General features: G+C 42.1%; 1 protein-coding gene across 8 annotated transcripts in view; it reads left to right on the top strand.

Annotated features, from left to right (window-relative positions):
* Adarb1 (adenosine deaminase RNA specific B1) overlaps positions 1–21071 on the top strand; it is a 123634-nt gene that overhangs the window by 32644 nt on the left and 69919 nt on the right. For 3 of the 8 annotated variants that reach the window (XM_085679788.2, XM_085679789.2, XM_085679793.2), the window contains one exon: positions 14190–14405. The exons of 4 other annotated variants lie outside the window; for them this stretch is intronic. The gene's annotated coding sequence lies outside the window, so the exon portion shown is untranslated. Of the gene's footprint in view, positions 1–10548; positions 10655–14189; positions 14406–21071 lie in introns of all 8 variants that reach the window. One more of the 8 variants, XM_085679796.2, reaches the window with a different exon arrangement.

Raw genomic sequence — 21071 nt, 5'->3', positions numbered from 1 at the left:
TAATCCTAGCACTCAGGAGGCAGAGGTAGGCAAAGCTCTGAGTTCGAAGCCAAACCTGGTTTGCAGAGTGAGTTCCAGGATAGCCAGAGCTACACGGAGAAACCCTGTATGAAAAAAACAAAGCAAAACAATAATAATAATAATTAAAGATTACTTTTTAATATCAAGAGCCTGCAAATAAAAAACATCACGTAGGGAAAAACCAAGACATGTCCATCTCAGTGATAGTGCTTGTTTTTTGTGATAAGGTTTCACACTGTGTGACCAAGGATGACCTTGAACTCCTGAGCTTGCTTCTGCCTCCAAGGTGCTGGGGTTATAGGCATTCTCCACCATGCTAGACTTCTATAATGCTAGGGCTTCAGTTATGCTAGGTAAACACTTCACCAACTGAGTTACCTCCCTAGGCTCTAAGTCAATTTCTAAACTTAATGTAGCGCCAGCACAAATATGAAAAGAACAAGAGTCAGGTTTTTTTTTTTTTTTTTTTTTTTTAGGAGAGGGGAGAGGTGAGTCATACAGTTGATTCTAAAATTGAATAGAAAACAGACATGAATACCCCAAAAAATTAGAGAAAAGGAGCTCAGAATAGATGATAGTCCTACTAGTGTCACCACACACCGCCAGCTTCTGCAGAGAAGATACCCATACACGACATGCCAAAATCAGCTCAACATTGGGTAGCATAACTAGCACTCTAGAATAGGTGGCCTACTGATACCATAGCCATCCTGTATTGTGTTAGTAAACCCTTAATGTATGTTCCACGGTAAAAACTCTAACAATGCATTTATCAAGCAGTATCTCTATTAAGAGAAGCCTGCCTGAAGTATGGTGTTGGTGCACTCATGGACAGGGGAATTAAACAAGTTCATTGTAAGCCCCCAAACCAGTCGGAAATCTAGTGCATAATAAAGGAATACCTCAACTTGCTGGGCCCAGGGTGGCCTTTTTAATTATGCTCTGACAGAACCACCCACTATAGATTTATTCCTTATATTGCATACCATAAAAAGCTCAGAATGGTTCAGAGAATAAAGAATTTTAAAAAAAGAAAAAGAAAAAGAAAGTTGGCAGTGTTAAATGAAAATGTGGGCAAATAGGAAAGAAAGCCTTTTCAAGAATATAACTTAGTTTAGGTTCAACAAAATGAAATATGGGTAAATTTGAGTACATTAAGGATGTTGCATAAAAAACTTTTGCCCGTGTTTTTTTTTTTTAATTGAATGGGAAAAGATCAGAAACCTATAGGAAAATAGACAAAAGACATGATAAGACAACATACATATAAACATGCTGTTACGTTCAATCTTCATTGCCAACTGGACTGGATTCAGAATCACTTGAGAGTTATACCTTTGGGAGTGTCTGGTAGTGTGTTCCTAGAGAAGGTTAACGAACGAGAGAAGACCTACACCAAGTGTGTTTGGCACCATCCCATGGGCTGGGATCTCATATTAGAATGGGAGAAAGAAAGGGGCTAGAAAGATGGCTCAGTGGTTAAGAGCACTGATTGCTCTTCCAGAGGACAAGGGCCAGGGTTCAAAATTCCAACACACACATGGCAACTCACAACTGTCTATAATTCCAGTTTCAAGAAATTCACAACACCCTCACAGAGGCATATGTGCAGGCAAAACTCCAATACACATAGAATAAAAATAATTTAAAAAAAGAAACTTAAAGAAAAAAGAATGGGCAAAAGAAAGCCAGATAAGAGTCAGTATTAATCTCTGTGTACTTTCTGACTACAGACAGTGTGACCAACCACCTCACATTCCTGCTGCCACAGCTAGAACTGTTCTTGCTATTAGGCCTTCTTTGCCTTCGTGAATTACGAGCCAAAATAAATGCTTTCTTCCTTAAGTTGCATTTATCAGAGCGAAGAGAAAAGTAACTAATGCATACACATGTGGAAATGACTCAGGAACTAGGATACCATCCCTCACATGTCTGGGTGACAAGTGTTCTGAAGCATAGATTGTGCTAATTCACCAATAAGGGCATCATCAAATGATGTAAATCACCGAAGTGATTTGTGAATAAAAGGGAAGGGGCAGGTACTTTACTGATTGGAAGAAAGTGTGGCTGCTCATGAGGTTTACTTTTGAGTTTTCTGTAAGCATATTTTGGAAGGGACTCTAACCAGAGCAACGACAACTGTATCCCTGAATGATTTAGCATGTAGGTACCAATCGTGTGATTGGTAGACATTTGGGAACCAAATTCTCACCTAGCAGCAGCACGTAGAAACTGCCAGATGCTTCCTCATCTTCCTTGCTTACTGTTCACTCTGCCTTGGGTGACTCTGAGTTGTTTCTCCTTTGCTCCGACTTTTTTTTTTAGTTTTAATTGAGCTCTACATTTTTCTCTGCTCCCCTTCCTGCCTCTCTCTTCCCCTTTAACCCTCCCCCAAGGTCTCCATGCTCCCAATTTACTCAGGAGATCTGCCCTTTTCTACTTCCCATATAGATTAAATCTATGTATGTCTCTTTTAGTGTCCTCATTGTTGTCTGAGTTCTCTGGGATTGTGATTTGCAGGCTGGTTTTCTTTGCTTTATGTTTAAAAACCACTTATGAGTGAGTGCATGTGATAATTGTCTTTCTGTGTCTGGGTTACCGCATTCAAAGTGATGTTTTCTAGCTCCATCCATTTTCCTGCAAAATCCAAGATGTCATTATTTTTTTCTACTGTGTAGTACTCCATTATATAAATATACCACATTTTCCTTATCCATTCTTCGGTTGAGGTTGCCCCGACTTCTGTGCCTCATTTCTAAATTTGTAATTAGGATTCAAAGTTTCTACTCTGTTACTTTTTCCTTAGGGTAGTTCTGTCATTATAGGCTTTGTAATGTTCATAGCTTAGGTGTAGAATCAGTTGAAAGGGTACTGTTGCATCCGGGAAGGCTGGGTGGTTGTGGTCCTTGTCAAGCCACCAGAAGTTGAGTGGCCTGTACATGTCCTGTGAACATGGCGGGGAAGTAGGCATTGCTCAGGTTCTGCTCTTGTTTGAACAAGAAGAAAAGCCGAGTCACTTGCTGAAGCTCCTGCTGTGACAGAGCTGGGGCTAAGTCATGTGCCTGCGGGCTGGAGTGCATGCGTGAACCTCTTGTCTGCATGGCTGTGTCTTGGTTTGACTATGTCTGTGTATACTCATATCTCCTGATCATTGCTAACTTGTCATGAATTCTTTCATTTATGTGTCATAAACAATTTCCTGCTTTGCAGAGTACGTTTTTTCTGCCTTATCCCTCTGTTCTTCCCTGCTTTAGCTTTCTAATCCTACTAGTTCCCTTTTTCCTTTTATGGCATGTGCATTTTGTTCCCCTTGCCCCACTTCCTTAAAACTTTTGCTGTCTCATAGTCCCCTTTCTAGTTTTATGACCTATACCCGCACTCACACCTTCATGTATATATGAAGCTAGGATTTACATATGAGAGAACACATGTGGTGCTTTCTTAATGTATGAGTGATTCTGCATGAATGTATGTGCACCACATGTGTGCCTGGTGCCCATGGAGGTCAGAAGAGTGTGTCGGATCCTCTTGAACTGGGGCAATGGATGGTTGTGAGCCACTATGTTAGTCCTGGGACTTGAACCTGGATCCTCTGCAAGGACAGTAAGTGCTCTTAACCTCTAAGCTATAGCTTCAGCCCCAACACATGTGGTACTTGTCTTTCTAAGTTTGGTTACTTAATAATACCAAGTCCATTCATTTTTCTGAAAGCTTTATTTTTCTTTATAGCTAAAATTTCATCGTGTATATATATACATTTTTAAAAGTTCTCTGTTGATGGACATTTAGGTTAATTAAATGATTTAGCTGTTATGAATAGTATTTCAGTAAAAGCTAAAGTACAAGTATCTCTTGAATATGTTGATTAGAGGCCTTTGGGTAAATACCCAGAAGTGGTATATCTGGGTTGTTTGATAGTTCTATTTTTAGATTTTTTTTTCTTTTTTGAGAAATCTCCATACTGACTTCCATACTGAATTATTCCATAATTTATATTCCCAATAGCAGTAAATAGGGATTTCTTTTATCCCACATCCTCAACGTATGTTGTTATTTGTGAAACTGGTTTGATTTTTTTTTTTTTTTGGTTCCTGGATTTTAGCATTAATATTGTGATTTTCTCCTTCCTCCCTTCTTTTTTGAGACAGATTCTCACTCTATAGCTCAGGATGACTTGGTACTCTCTGTCGTTCAGGCGCCTCAGACTTCCAGTGATCCTCCCTCCTCTGCCTTCCAAGTGCTGAGGTTCCGGGCATGTGTCACCACACCTGTTTGTAGCACTCATCGTTTTGTGTCCCCAGAAGCTGGTCTGTGGCTTGCACGCCTAGTACACTGTGCTCCTCTAGATGGAGACTTATTAGGTGTGAACTACCTTCCTGGCAAGAAGGCAAATACAATTTTTGAGCTGTTAGTATGCTTTGGTTTTCCCAGATTTGGGATTAAAACCAGTATTTGAAGTGCTTCTTAGTTGATTAAGTTGTAGTTTATAGAAAAGCTACTGCAAACTGGGTTTAAGCAACAATTTGCTCCTGAAATTTCCCTTCGTAATTCACCATAGAAGGTTCTGTTGATGTGTTTAGCTCACTGAGGGGAGTTGCTTCCCTCCTTCCCTGTCCTCATAGACATTCCACAGAAAGCTCTATTTCAGTCAGAAGTCACTGTAAGCATGTATCTACAGCCCCTGCTCTCTTCCAGAAAGCTTGGACTTCTTTATTAGCCTGTCTTTCTGCTTTGTGAGCTGATGTGGAAAGGAAAGCTCAAATTAGTTTGTTTTACGTGTGTTTTCACTTCCAAACTTTGAAAAGAAAATGTAAGATTCCTTCCTGTGCACTATTGGCTTCCTGGTCGTGCAGTCTGCACTGAGAAGCTGGCGTCAGCGAAATGGCAGCTTGACTGGCCAGTGGCCCCAGGAAACAAGCCTGAAGTCGTTACTGCTTATCCTGTGATGGAATTCTGGTTTCCTTGTTTCCAGCTAGTTGGAAAGCAGCACACACCAAGGCAAAGAACTTGGTGTTTTCCAGGCCTCAGGCAGGTTCCAGAGAGGGCTGGGTGCGGTGCCTGTAAGGACCTGCTGGTGGCAACCTTGGCAGGATTTGCTCACTTTCTCTCTTGTTTGTTCACTTATTCCTCCTGGCAGTTGAACCAAATAACTGCTTCTGACAGAACATTTTAATTTTTGGGGGATTATATTCTTCATGATGGCAGTTTGAAGGAAGAATCCTAACTTCTTTAAGCACAAACCAATCCCTTTGGAGGCTCCAGTATTTAAAGATCTGTTGGTATTTAGTGGTTTTGGTTGCTGTCACTGTCAAGATTAATTTTGTCTTGACTAGGTCATTGTTGTTGTTTCTCCTTGTTTAAGAGAATAATAGTAAATCAAACCTCATGGACAGTGTTGTGAAAAAGAAAAATTCCCATGCTGCTTCCTCAAATCACTCAGACTGCCTCTCCCAGTCTCTGTTCTTACAGGTCCATGATCATCTGCCTTCTCCCTCTCATATGCACCTCCCTCTGTGTTTGTCCCTTGAGCGTACGTGCTCTGTGAGTTCGTGTGTTCTATGAGTGTGTGCTTAAGTCATCAGGATGCCTAACTGTGTCTCATATTCTTTCCGAGACAATGACCCTATGTCTGGGGCTCTGTCTGTTCTTGCTTTCCCATCTTTAAGTTTCCCATCAGCAGTGATTTGAAACAATTACTGTCTGACCAGAGAAGCATCACACACACACAGAAAAGTGCAATGGGCCTTAGCTTGCAATTTAGTGAAGTGCTGCAAAGCAAACTTATTTACCTCCACCCAGGCCAAGTCCGGACACCACCCCCTCCCCCCCCCCCCACCGCCCAAATAAAAAAACCTCCAAAAAGATTGTTGCTGGCCCTGCCAGGGCACATCAGACTCTTTACCTGTATAGGTTTTGTTTTGGTGTGCGTGCACACCTCTGTGTGTGTGTGTGTGTGTGTGTGTGTGTGTGCACGCACATGCTCATGTGTCTACTTGCACGGAGATAGACATCAGCTGCCTTCCTTAATCACTTCCACCTTATTTTTTGAGGCAGGGTGTATGCATGTGAAGTTTGCTTATTCAACTAAAATGAACCCAGGGATTCTTCTGTCTTCTCTTCAGTGCAGGGATTGCAAGTAGTGTTGTGCCTGGTTCTTTATGTGTGTTCTTGGTGGTCAGACTCACATTGTCATGCTTGCACAGTGAGCATTTTAGCATTTGTAGTCCTGTCCCTGTCTGTTTTTAGCATTTCTACAAAGCTTATTTTTTTAGAGTAGTTTTATTTTCACTGAAAAAAATTAAACAGAATGTACAGAGAATCCCTGTCTTCATGTCTTTTCCTGTTACTGTGACCAAATCCCTGACAAGAACCAACTTAAAGAGGGAAAGGTTTATTTTGGTTTATAGTTCAAGAGGATACAGTTCATCATAATCAAGTCACCTAGGGAGGTGACTGTTACACTGCATCCCCATCAGGAAGAAGAGAAATAGCAGAGTGGGGCTGGACTACAAAACCTGCTCCCAGTGACTCACTTCTAGTAAGACTCCACTTCCTAAAGATACCACAGTCTTCCACACAGCACTCCCAGCTCTAGACCAAGTGTTCAAACTCAGTCTATAGAAGATATTTCACATTCAAAGTATAACAGTCTCTATGTACCCCTGTACCCAATATGTGGAGTCTCCTCCACTGTCTACATTCCGTTAGAAGGTACGAAGATGTCATATTATGGTATATATTATATCATGTATAATAGTTGTATATATCATGTTATTGTAGTCAGTATCTCTCTATCTATACACCCCCCCCCATACACACATACACACTTCCCAATTCATTACTTCCTCCTTATTGCAGGCCATAGAAACTAGTTTTCCTTCCCTAGGTGAGTCATCAGACTCATCTTTCCCTGGCCTTTAGAGGCCACAGAAAATACATTCTGGTGTGCTTTTGTCCTCTGCAGGTCATGAGGCAGGGGAATCCTAACCTGTTCCCTGAAGTAAAGAAGACTGGATCACTGGAGTAGAGGGCCTTGCTGGGTTCTTACTAAGCTACTAGAAGTTATGTCTGTGTTAGGAAGGTTCCAGAAAACCTCAAGGATAGAGTTGGGAATGTATAAAGGATTTTAGAGGTGGTTTCTGGAGATGGTGGGGGAACTCTGGAGCATTCCTTATTAACTGCATCTCTTCATGTAGATCCTTACAAGCCAGCCATGTAATTCTTTCCTGTGTTCTATGGGCCTTCCAAGCAGTTGATGAACTACACTGATACATCATCATCACCTACATTTACAGCAGAGTCCTCTTTTGGTAGTAGACACTCTGTAGGCTAGACAATGCTTGACAACATGTAACCATCTTTATTGTGTCATGGGGAATAGTTCTACTGCCCTAAAAATCTCTGTGTTTGTTTCTTCTGCTCAGTACTGAGGGGTGAGGCACATCTGTGTTCCTGCTTTTCCAGCAGCTCATTCATGCTGCTGTGTGATTCTTTCTGTTTGACTACAGATAGCCTTTATTCACTCATCCTGCTGAGTATGGATACTTAGTTTCTGCTCTGGGCAAGTAGGCCTCACAGAGTAAGTGACCACGAGATATGTTGCTTAGACATGTTTGATAGTGAAAGAGCCTACAATTAATAATTACCCCAGTATAACTTGTGTGATTCAAGAGTTGACCCAGAAGTCCTAGTCAAGTTAGGTCATGATCCCAAGTTAAGGTCCCAAAGGTCAAGAGTGTCCTCAGAAGGGCAGAGAATGCACAGTGAGTTGTGGACCATATGTACATGGGTAACGCAACCAGGAGGTACACGTGTAGCCCTGTGATTGTGGGAGGAAGGCCCCAGTTGGAGGAGGGTGCCTATATGTTTCATTCTGCTTTAGAATCTATGTTCTTTCCTTGGATGTCTCTCTAGGGTTATTTGAGGACAAAATATGTTAGTAAATTTTAAAATACTTTGTAAAATGCTAATTTTTACCTTTATCTATAACTTTGCTTTTGAAAAGGTGCTAAAGAAGTGTCTGGGAGCTTTTTGTTAGGAATGGCTAGCAAGTTGCCTGGCAGCTGAGCCTAATGGAGGCTCTAGACTTGAGTGGGCCATGCTACTACCCTGTGCCCCTGGGGTTCCCCAATATGGGTCCCCATTTGAGGAGCTCTCATGCAGAGTTAGCCCAGCTTCAGCCTTCCGATCCTTTCCCCAGCAAGTGGAAAGGTCAGTTACATCTTGGCTACTGCCTACATTTCTCAGATTTCAGCTTAGAAGTTGGCTTCTACTGTGTAAGTAATCTCCTGTCATGAATGCCACATAGAAAGCTAACACTCAGCTGATTTAAAGTATTCTTAGTACTTGCTAAAACTGTTCCCTCCTTCAAGGAACACTGTGTGATCAGGCATGTCTGTGGTCTAAAGTCTGTGCAATAGCACATGGGCACTGGGGCAGTGGAGCAACAGTCTGTCTCCCAGGCAGGTTTCATGTTTGCAATGTGCACAGGAGTTGAGGCTTGAGCTCAGTGTGGTTTGGTTTTGTTCTATGTTATGTATATGGTCATTTTGTCTGTATGCAAGTCTGTGTACCACTTGTGTGCCCAGGGAGCCCAGAAGAGGGTATCAGATGCCTTGGGACTGGAGTTACAGATGGTTTTGAGTTACCATGTGGGTGCTGGGAACTGAACCTGGGGCACATATTGAGGTCCCCTGGAAGAACAACTAGTCTTAATTGCTGAGCCATCTCTTTCAGAGTTCTAGTATGATTTTTAAGACTTGGCTGTACTAAAGCAAATGGTAAAACTATTCAATTTCGACTAACTGGTTGATCAGGAATATATCTAAGCTTTGTGCTTGGCAGTCTGTTGTTGTTAGTAGTGTTGAAGTTGTCCTGTCCCCAGGGATAGCTGGCATTTATTGAGCATTTGCTCTTAATAGGGGTTATACACTCTTCCATATGGGTCATCTACCCACACTATGTAGCTCTTGTGGTAGGCACCACTGCTACTCTCTCCTGCAGGAGGAAGGCTCCAGGAGCTTTGGATTAAAATATGGGCCCAAGGCCAGCAAACTGTGGAGCTGAGTTCTCAAACAGGACAGCTTCCAGTTCTGGGCATGAGGGTCATTCTGTCCTGTGTGGAGACCAGTGTGCTAGCTGTAGGGAGAATGAGTCAGAGTCAATGTGATTTTACTCAGATCAACAGAGGCAAAAAAAAAAAAAAAAAAAAAAAACAAAAAAAACAAAACACCAGTGTGCTGTTCTGGGGGCACATTTCCCAAGCTCACTTATCTCCTCACAAGCTGGCCTTGTGGGCCCCTTGACTTATAAAGGCCCAGGAAATCTTAGGATGACCAAATGTCTAATGAAAAGCTGTGCTGTGTGACTTTTCCTGGGGAGACGTGAACAAACGTCTACTCACTGCAGATAAGGCACTGATGACACACCAAAAGAAAAAAAAAAAGATTTCAACCAAGTCTAGCCTGGTGAATGAGTGCATTTATTGAGGTTACTCACAGGAGTGTGGGTGAGGGGTACTTGCAGGAGTCCGGATGACTCAAAGGCAGCTGTATCACCAAAAAGCCCACCTGAGACCCAGTATTCCTAGAGCTTTGTGGGTAACTTGTAGACAACTCCAATGGAAATCTTCTTTCCCTGGCAGTAGTTTGCTCTCTGCATAGCCTTGGGGACAGGGCTTGTGACACTTAAAACTCTCTGAGCTTCCTAAATATCCTTGAGTTCCTAACCTATTAAGCCCCACCTCCACTCAGGCAATGTTTTGTTTAGAAATAGCTACACAACAGTGTTTGAATAGTCTACTCCTTCATCTCAGAGGTGTACAAACTGTGAGTTTGAGGTATTTGCGCTCATCTCCTGGGATTACTTCAGCCCTAGTGAAGGTCCAAGGGCCTGTCCTATATTTAGGTTTCCCGCCGCATGGGGACAGCAGAGTCCTGAACTTTTGTGGATTCCTCTTGCCACTGGATGGTCACAGTAACTGGCTGTATTTTTGCCTCTAGTTGACTGAGTCCACCAAACCGAACTCTCCAGACAACCTGGAGTAAGAAGCCCAGTTAGAACTCACCATCTGGTTATAGATAATGTCTTGTGCCCTATGTTGTGAGCAAACCAGAGTCAAGCTCCTGACTTCCTTTGAAATACATTCCCCACCCCACACTTTGCACTTTGACTTTTGAATTTTACATGTCTGCTATGTAAATTTTGTAATCTAGATGTTTTTTAAAATTTTTATTAATTATGTACCAATTTTTCAGTTCTTTTCAGAAGTTGTTTGCTTTTTTTACTTTCATCTGTAATGTGTGGAGCCTTCATCTGCTGTAAAATCCAGTAGAGTGGTTCTGCATCTCTGTTCCATACTGTGGGATTGTGTAGTTCTGAGTCTAATTGCCTCTGCAAGGTTAAATATTAGAGACACCTACTTACCATTTAAAAGGAGTTTGTTATTTCTTCTTTCGAGGCTAGAAGCTAAAGAGATATTCATTTGTATATTAGTGTGTTTCTTCTTTGTCACCCTTTTTACCTAAGGAACTATTGAAGAGTGTTATCCTTGAGCAGAACAGCTGTCACTATCCATCAGATCAGCTGTGCCAACCCTGCTTGCAAGAGATCATCTCCATTGCGTTTGTTCACTGTGGGTATTCCTTCAGAGATGGAGGGGGAGGGGGGAACCATTAGACCTTCACCAGAGAGTCCTGATGCTCCTTGTAGATGTTTGTTTGCAGTTCTGCCCTAATTGTACATAGCCTCAGGGAAGTGGTAGAATATTTAGTCTGGGGGAGATTAACAGGAGACTCCATGTCCAGTAGTTCTGGGGAAACCATCATCCATGCTGGATGGGAACTTTTCAGTAAGGAAACTTTGAGATCACCCAAACAACAAACTCATTGATTCCCCAGGTTGAAAGTTGGTAGGCTTGTTCTTTGTTGGTCACTGGGACCTTAAAAGGAGGGAGTAGACATTGTTAACATCCTCCCAGGGAAGGGATTCTTGCAGTGGAACTAAATACTGCATTTTTAATAGGTGGAAACCAAGTTCTTGTATGAGGTTGGATCATGTAGGACTAAGAATATAAGTGCTTTAGGGGATGCCAGTTATAATGCCATCAACGACTAGAGTGTGCTTTGGGAGGTATGACACTTGCCTAGAAGAAATGGGGTTCAATTTTTCCCACCTCATGAAAGGAGGTAGTGGGGCAAAGATATCCACTGCATCTGTCACTGTCCCCAGGAGAAAAGTGTCAGGTTCAGGCACAGGATCATCAATTTATTTGAGCTTTTGTGTTATCCTATTGAGGCCTCTTTTAGCTCACTTGTATTGGCCCAGGGTCCTGAGGTGTGAGACACTGAATGGTTATCAAAGATCAACCTGAAACAGTGGGTCCAAGTTCATTGTCTCTTATTAATAAAGATTAAAGACAGCTGTATATATGCAGAACAGGAGAAGCTTTATTAAAATTTATAGAAAAGTGAGAAACTGAGGAAAATTAGTCATTTAAAGAAAAATAGGAAAAACTGAGAGTAGAAGATACTCTTAAGAGAGGAAAAAATGCTTAACTTGTCTATGGCATTTATGGGAATATAGCAGAAACCGGACATAGGCTGAGGTGACTACTGTGACATCATTTCTCTTTGGGCTATCATGGACCAAGCCAGTGGGAGATGATTCTGCTGTTCACGTGCTGCCTACCCAATCAGGAATGGTTGACAACCCCTGTCCACCTCTGACATGTGTTTTTGTTAGTTTGTTGTTCATCTTGACTCCTAACTGTTAGTCAGTGGGCCAGTGTTAACCATCCTCTAACCCTGCAGGGTCTCAAGTGCTGTTAATTGCACTAAGCTTTCTTAGTTCTCACATCTATGTGAACAGCTTACAACTCTGTCACGGCAGAAGACTTATTCTGTTGTAACCACCAAGCTCCAGCTACAGTCTTTCTTGATTCATATTTAGCCTTTTATCTGAAGGTGAGGTGGTCTGGGGTGGTCTTCTAGGTGGAAGCTTCATGATGGAAGATATCCTTACCTCTAGGTCCGTCTGCTACGGTTAGCTACAATAGAACCAAGGCTGTAAGAAGGAATAGTATAGTAATGCCTTACAGTTGTTCTTTTGCGTCATTGGCTCTGAGCCCCACCCTTTGTCTAATCTCCCTAGTTTGGTTATCTTATACCCAGCTACAAGCCCCCTTATTATTTCTGTTTCATGCTCTACTGTTTTAACCCTCAATCATCCTTTGGACTCCAGCCTCTGCTGTCACTGAAGCTAGCTTATGTAAACAACTTAGTTGTTACCATAGGCCCTTTCCCTTAACAGCCCACAGAGTGCTCTCTTCTGCCTCACTGTCAATCAGGATTGTTCCTGAGATTGACTTTGCCCCAGGCCTTTGATCTCTGGCCAGCCTGGGAAGGGTCTGCTCAGAGTGGCTTTGAGTTCCCCCCTCCTCTACATCTCTGTTTGCCTCCACTACTGAGGAAAAAAATTTCTACATTTCTGAGTTTCTTTTAAGATAATTTTCCCCATCGCATCCATTTGCTTTGTATATCATGATGTGTTCTGTAGAAAGTTCCCCCTTCTTCATAGGATGTCATATTTTATCCTTTTCTTGTACAGTGAAAAATCCCTTTTTGAAAAGTTTTGATTTCAAATGTAGTCCCACATAACAACCTCTCAGTCAGTGGCTGACATATATGTATGATTGCAGAATCTAAGATTACATGAGAACTGGAAAAATCTCCACTGCCTGCTTACATGGTAGTTGTAGTAATGCTGTAATGTACTTGTTGCTGAAGTGTGTGGTGGTGGGGGTGTATACACATCTCTTCTGTATTCTGCCATTGCCTAAAAGTACAGCACATATGGTTGGGCATCATTGACTGTGGTTTTAGTTTGTGTATTTGTTTAACTATATTTCATTGTTATTTCAGAGTATATTCTGTCATCCAAATGAAAATTTACTAGAAAACAGTACACCATTTTGTGTCAGCAGCAGCCTCATTCTACTGCATCTTATTACATCATTTCTTCTTATGCTTGATGGAGCCTCATTTTGTTCACCACAGCTCTTAGAGCTCCTGCCACATACACACACCATGCAGCTTCAGTATGTGGTGAGCTGTGCCATCTAGACTTGGATGAAGATGCAGAGTTGCATCATGATGATACTACCCAACCATTCATTGCTCACATTATGTCCCATCCTTTAAGGAGGAGAGCACATTATTCTGCAGTGTTGTACAGAGTGTGCTAAGTGTCAGGTCCAAAGGAAACTTCATTCTCCAAATTCTGGCACCCCTTACCCTCTAACAAAGTGGTCAATACCCTTATCACTGGCAGAAGGGATAAATGACTACCTGTGGTACCTATTAGTATACCAAAGCACATGCTAGCCTCCAGGTCCCCTCAGTATGATGCTATCTGACTCTTCTCACCTCCTTCCCACTGTAAACATCTCCAGCTTATGGGCTTCCCTCCCCACAGCTTCTTACAGTTCTTGTCACCCTGCTGTTTCAGCTATACTCTCTCTTTTGCCCTTCTCTCTTGGGCCTCTTCTCTTTTTGTCTTCTCTTTCTCCCCACTCCCTCTCCTGGCCAGGCCCAAGCTGCTGGCCATATTCAGTCTGCAACTTTCTCTCTGTTTTGGACTCTTCCAGATGTCTCTGGCTGTTCTCTCCCTAATATCTTCAATAAAAACCCTCTACTTAACCATACCTTGCAGCAGTCATGTCCTCAGTTAATACACTAAGCTACTTAACAAGTCCTCTCTATTAATGAGTCTCTATTTAGTGATTTAAAAACCCAAAGTGATACCAGGAAGTACTAAAAAACACATTTGTTGTATGACTTTTTTGTGGGGGAGAGTCTGTTTCTGTTTACCCCAAATAAGCCAATGATAGACCAAAGAAACTACTCAAGTCTAGCCTGGTGTATCAGTTAGTTTATTGGAGTTACCTATAGAAACATGGATGACTAGAGCAACAACATCACCAAAAAAGCCCACCTCAGCATGGGTGATGACTCATGAAAGCTGCCTCATTGTAGTTTCTAGACAACCACACCACTGGAGTTTGCTCCCTACAAGCGAGTAACTTATTCGTATAACCTGGAGGGGAACATGGGAATCTTGCAAGTTTCTTATGTGTTTCATGAACCTCCTGAATCCTCTCTTGCTTCTAGGAAAGACTGGGTCAATCCTGAGGAAACAGCTACCCGACAGCATTCAAGTAACAGACAGTTATAAATTATGTTTAAGAAGATTTGATGACACCGGAGAGAGTGGTTTAGATCACTTGTTTTTGCAGAGGACTTCGGTTCATTTCCCAGTACCAACATGGCAGCTTACAACTGTCTGTAACCGCAGTTCCAGGGGTCTGATACTCTCTTCTGACCTCTGTAAGTACCAGGCATGCACATGGTGCACATACGTATATGCAGACAAAAGACTCATACACATAAAATAAGTCTAAAACATTTTTAACAGAAGGTTTGATCCCCAGATCCACGTTTTAAAATGGCAGTTTGAAGCAAGGTGGCATTGGTGTGCACCTTTAAATCCCAGCACTCTGGAGGCAGAGAGAGGTGGATCTCTGAGTTCGAGGCCAGCCTGGACTACAGAGCAAGTTCCAGGACAGCCAGAGCTACACAGAGAGACTCTGTCTCAAAACAAAAACCAAAAAACCAAAACAAAAAGCCAGTGTGATACAGATATAGGCAGATACCCTGGAACTCTCTGGTCAGACAGCCTAGCCTAATCAATGAGTTCCAAGTCAATGAGAGACTCTGCCTCAAAAAAAAAAAAAAAAAAAAAAAAAAAAAAAAAAAAACAAGGTTGATGGCATCTGAGGAATAACACTCAAGGTTGACCTCTGGTCTCTTTATGCAAATACCCCAACATACATTTACACACAAAGAAAATTTCCTCCTTCTGTCCTCCCCATGCCCAGCAGTATACAGTGTGGATTGTATTTTTTCTCTTTTAAGTTTTTTTCATGGTCACTGTGGTTATTTTCTCTGTGGTTAGATCCTGTGGGCAGTTGTCAGTCTCCCAGCTCTCCACTGTTATGAGCTATAGTTTTAAATTTATATTGGCAAAGTCTGAAACACTTGTAATCTGTTTGTCATCTATATTTAGGGTCTCTGTGCTTTTTCTACAGAATTTTTAATCTAAAAATTTTACTGTAAAAAAAGCAACATTTACAACACTATTACAACATAAATATATTTTGCTTTAGAACCAAATAGAATGAAGTGTAATTCTGAAGCAGAGAACCCTTGCCAATCAAAGAAGGTTCACATGGAAACTGTCTTGTAGGTTTTCGTGCTGCTTCTGGCAGCTTCCGTTGCCATGGCTTCTCTATCTTATGATGTCTGTTTCTTGGGTTCTATTTTTGTTTTGCTGGAGCCCCTCCTTAATCAGCTGCTTTATGGAATCATGACTGACAGGCTTCTTGAGTTCTTACCCAGTGTTCAAACATGTAATCATTATGTTCTAACAGTTGATTGATCCTCTGACTGGGTCTGGAATTCAGGGTTTGTATCACTTTCCCTCTGAACTGAACTTAGTACTCTCTGTTATTTCCAGTGTCTGATGTTACAGATGAGAAATTGGATATCAGCTTGTTCTATTGCAGGGGAATCTCTTCCCATCCTTGCTCGTTGACATTTTGATTTCTTTTCACCCCCATCACCACCCAACTGACTTTTTTTTTTTTAAGATACTGGTATCAATGGTTAGATCTGCCGTGGGAATGCTTACACTTTCTAGTTCTTACCTACCGCACGTCTGACTGCTTGAGAAGATTCTTTCCCTCGGTGGTCCCGTGCTGCAGTGTGCTCTGTCAGGTCACCCTGCCTCTGTCTGCTCGTGCTTTCAGGACTTTGGCAAGTTTTCTTGTTTGTCATTAAGTTCCTTTTGTAATTGTCAGTTCTACTGTGGCTCACATAATGGCATAAAGGACCCTTTCTGACATTGTGACCCTCCAGTGGGCTGAATGAGAAGACAGAAACTTCATCACCACTTGAATCAGAAACTCTTAAATCTCTTCTGGAGAATGCAGGGTTCCATACTTCAGCCCCTTCTACAGGGGACAGTCTTGCTTTCCAATGGAAACATAGCTCAGCATTGTTGAGGGATTGGGAAGAAACTAGATGAAGCCAGTTCCAGGGAGCTCATCAGTAGCTTGTGTGTAAGAGATGGTGTGTCTTTATGTGTCATTTCTCATTGCATAAGTACACTCCATAAACTGAAGATGGCTGGGTGGTTTTGTTGTCTGGATCATCACAAGTAGAATTTCCCGTTATCTTAGTCAGTACAATTCCCAGCAGATAAGATGTCACAACCTTAACAAGTTGGAGAAATTATAAACATCTGTTTTATAGGGAAAAAATAGAAGTGGCCTTCCAGATGAAGTTATTGAATAATTATGGTTCAGAAGCACTGTAAAACAACTTGTGCAAACCTAATATGGAAACGATTATACAAAAGCAAGTCTGTGGTTATAAAAGCTAGGTGTGCTGGGTGACAGTGGCACATGCCTTTAATCCAAGCACTGGGATTGGCAGAGGCAGGTGGATCTCTGTGAGTTCGAGACCAGTCTGGTCTACAAAGTGAGTTCCAGGTCAGCCAGCACTGTTACACAGAGAAAACAAAACAAAACAAAACAAAAACTAGGTAGAGTAGTGGATGTCTAGATAAATTAAACGTGGCTTCCATAAGCAGACATCCTTTGCATGAGCGTCACAGCTTTGCATGAGAGCCATACTTCTTGTAATGAATTAGACTTGTGTAAAGTCACATTATAGGTTACCCTTGGCAAACTTCAATTGTGTTAAGAGAGAGGGTATGAAGTTTCACTGTGTGCACTACAGGAGACTGGGTTTGGGGTGTATTTGGTGCCCTTGGGCTCACTTTGTGCCGTACTACATGTCAGTATGTAGGTCTAGAGCTCTGTGGTATGGAACTTTTGAGTTAATTTCTTTTTTTTATGTAGACTGGAGGTGTATGATCCTCAGGGCCTTGTGAATGCTGGAGCTGCCACTGAATGCTCTGTCACTGAGCTGCATTCCTACCATTTAAACCAGGTTCAATTTTACTAGATAAGCATACCTGAGCACACAGTGCAGAACTCTGTGACTACAGTTTTCACAGCCTCCGGAAGCTCCATGGTGAACTACCTTTTAACAAGAATACCTGCTCCTGCTAGATGAGAATAACAGAGCAATCCTGGGGTCTCCCAGGAACCAAAGTCAGATGTCTCGCTCCTGCCTCCCCTCAGCTTGGTTAGTAATGACTTAATGTCTCCTAGGACAGCCCCCAGGTGCTCTGCTGTGCCTGTCAACTTTGCTGCCCCCCTCCAGAGGAGGGATATGAGGAGGTTGTGATACTTAGCCTTCATTTTTATTAACAAAAGCATTGTCTTCATTCTATCAGCTTTGTTATTTATTTTCTGTTCTTTTCTCCTTCCTTCTTCCTCCTTCTTTCTCTTTCTTCCTTGTGAAAACTGTCAGATTCATTGTATGTTGGAAAGTTATGTCAACACCAATTTGAAATTTTAAGGACTCTTGAAGAATGCTCGAGTAGAAATGTCATGCTAAATTACCTCCTCAATTTATTTCTGAATGTTAAAGCTAACTATATGTTCCTGGTGGGCATGCATCCAGCTTGCTTGGTGTTCTGTCTCTTATGTATTACTAGATTTAAATTTCTGGGGACTCTTGTGTTTACATTTATAAGAGACACTGACTACTGATTCGTGGTGTCTGCAGCAGGGTTACACTGGCCTCATGAAGACTGGGACATGGTCCCACTTGCTGGAACGGTTATGTGAAACTTTTTCCCCCGCTTGTTGATGTCTTCACACGTGGCTTCTTTCTTTTTCAGTCTTCTATACTATGTCTTCTCACTAGGACCATATTACTTCTGAAATGTCTCCCCAGGACTTCTTTGGTGGCAGATTGTCCCAGCAGCAGTTTGTCTGAAACACCTTTATTTGTCCTCATTATGAAAAGATTGTTCTGGCTACACATGTTTAGAATCTCGTGCCCCACCCCCACCTTCATGTGTCTTTGTGATTTTTCCTGCTTTGGTTCATTTCTCTGTTCCTGGTCAAGGTTTGTAGTTATTTGTGTTTTCTCTGCCTTCTAGAATTTGAATTGAGAGTACCCATCCCCCCACCCCAAGGGATCCTGTGTTGGAGTTTTGATCCCCAAGAAAATACTGTCAGGTAGCAGCACCTTTAGGAAGTGGGGCCTGACAGCCAAGTCTCAGGTCACAGGGGAGGGGATTATAGAAGCTACATTCTTTGCTTGCCCTCTGTTAGCATCCTTGCTGTGAGGAGAGTGGTGTTTCTCTGCCATGTACTCTCTGGTGATAATGCTGCCTCATCAAGGATGCTGTTGCTTCATGCCAGTCAGTCAGGAACAAGAGCCTCCAAAGCAGAGCCTCAGGTGTTGTTATAGTAACGAAAAGCTAAGATAGTAGGCACATATTCTGTTACAGTTAGGCCCCAGTGTCTTGTGTTTCCTGTATACTTCTACACTGCACTCTAGATCATACCTCCTGTTCTTCCTCTGTTTCCCTTTTATCTTTAGGTCTGTTATGCTGTTAACATGTCCATTAATTTTTTTAATTATAGTCACTGTATTTTTTTATTTCTGGAATTTCTTTTTCCCTCCCTCAAGTCCATTTGGTTATCCTGTTTTCCTATTTTCACCTGTTTCCATGAACTGTTCCTTGAATGTCTTGCTGCTGCTGTTCTCCCTCATACCTTGTTTTCCTAGTACAATCCATTCTCTTTTGACATTGTCTTGTGTGAATCGTGATGGCTTCAGATGATGAGGAGGTTTTCCAGAGAGGATGTGCTTTTTCTTCTGCCAAGTGTCAGTATACCCTTGAAGTTTGGCACTGTAGGTGCAGCAGAATGCTTCTTAGGTACCTAGTCACATGTAACCTCTGATCTTTGGGGTCATAGTGATTTTTGTATACTAGGGACGCCTGCTTTGCTTTCATTAGGGATGCTTGTTGAACGTCCCAGCATAACTGAACCTGGCTTACTTTGACCCTGAACCTGACCTCTGTCTCTGATATACTTACTCAACCAGGTTTTGACAGGTGCTGTAAGTAGACACAGCTGCAGTATCTTATTTGCCCTTCCGTATCACAGCAACCCTGGAGGAGTGCTGCTGTTACTGTTTTATAAAGGGATCTTAGATGCTTGGCTGGAGTTGGACTCGGTAGCTGGGTTGGTGGGAGGGTGGTTTCAGTTCTTGGTTGGCCTCATGGAAGCACAGTCCTTACCATGAGTCCTTCTGTAAGCTTTTCTCTGACCCTCTCTGCCCTGTCTGGTCTGTGGTTAAAGACTTTAGTGCATCCTGAAGGAGCAAGATACAGATCTGAATGCAGTAGTAATGTAATGATAGGGCTTTCCTGAATAGGCAGCTGCCCTTCATGTTTAGATGTTAGATACAGTGTTGCACGTGTAAAATGACATTTTTTATGTTGATTTAGCAAATACTTCAAAAGTATAACATTACTTATATAAACAGATCACATTTTCTATGATTTTAATTAACAAAATTGGTTGATAGGCCTGAGTCTTGTTAGAGAAGTTGGTGGAACATCAAGCTATTTGGAGGTCAAATTGTGAGAATATAGGCAGGAAGTTGTGGTTCGTGGAGGTGAAGTTGTGGTTTGTGGAGGTGAAGTTGGTGGGAAGGTAAAGTAAAGTTGTTGTGTGTGGAGGTGGTCATATGTAGGTGAAGTTGCGGTGTATGGAGGTAAAGTTGGGGTGTGTGGAGGTGAAGTTGAGGTGTGTGGAGGTGAAGTTGGTGGGAAGGTAAAGTAAAGTTGGTGTGTGTGGAGGTGATCATATGTAGGTGAAGTTGTAGGTGTGTAGAAGTAAAGCTGGTACTTGTTATTTTATTACACTCCTTAAGTTCACAGAGCAAATTTATTGGACCTTATATTTATTGTTTGTTTTGGTACCCACCTGTCCAAGACTGGTTTATTGGCCTTCTTGACCACCATCAGGATTTCTGAACATCTTTCTTCTTGTTCTACTTGACTTAGACCAAGTCTCAGGTTTTGTTTTATTCTTTCTGTTATAGAAAACTCCTTGAATTTGCAATTCTACGTGTTTAATTCTTCTTTTTCACTCCCCCTCTCGTGTATGATTCTTCATTGAAATTCTTAGTTGTGGTGTCATCATCATCATCATCATCATCATCATCATCATCCTCGTCATTATGTGTAATGGGAGGTGCATTTGTGTGCTGTGATGTGCATGTGGCGGTCAGAGGACAACTTTGTAGAGTCCTTTCTCTCCAACCACTTTTTTTTTTTTAAAGATCGATTTATTACGTATTCATTGTTCTGCCTGCATGTATCCCTGCAGGCCAGAAGAGGGCACCAAATCTCATTACAGATGCTTGTGAGCACATGTGGTTGCTGGGAATTGAACTCAAGTCCTTTGGAAGAGCAGGCAAAGCTCTTAACCACTGAGCCATCTCTCCAGCCCCTCTCCAACCACTTTTATGTGGGCTCCAGGGGTCAAACTCAGGTCTCCATCTCTCTGGATCTTATTTGTTCTTTTAAACAATCTATTCCAAGTTTCCTTAGGGAAAGAGTGAGTTGACAGGTCCATTCAACAGAGTTGTGTCTGCTGGTGTATCACTCAGTGTTGTCTGGAGAAATACTGGGGTGTGTCCTTGCTTCTGTTTTTAATTTCTCCATCTTTCTGTGTCATGTAAGAGAAAGCAAACAAGCTAAAGAGAGAGATTGATGGTTGTAATCAGTGAGGCTGGGAATTCCCTAGCCCGTCTCTGTGAGCTGAATCCCTGAGAAAGTTAGGGTGTAATTCAGTTTGAGTTGGGAAGACTGAGATCAGGGAGCATCAGTGTGAGTCCTAGCACTAGGCCCAGAGATATCATAGGTCAACCAGGGAGGGAGGTAGAAGGGGACAGAGTCCTCTTGCCTCTGTTTTGGTTCTGCCCAGACCTTCAGTGAGTCAGGTTATGCTTAGCACATAGAGGACGGTCTACTGAGGTCCAAATGCCAACATG

This window comes from Myodes glareolus, chromosome 18, assembly GCF_982192425.1.
Source record: "Myodes glareolus chromosome 18, mMyoGla1.1, whole genome shotgun sequence".
Classification (NCBI taxonomy): Eukaryota; Metazoa; Chordata; class Mammalia; order Rodentia; family Cricetidae; genus Myodes; species Myodes glareolus.
This window is presented reverse-complemented; position numbering and strand designations above follow the sequence as displayed.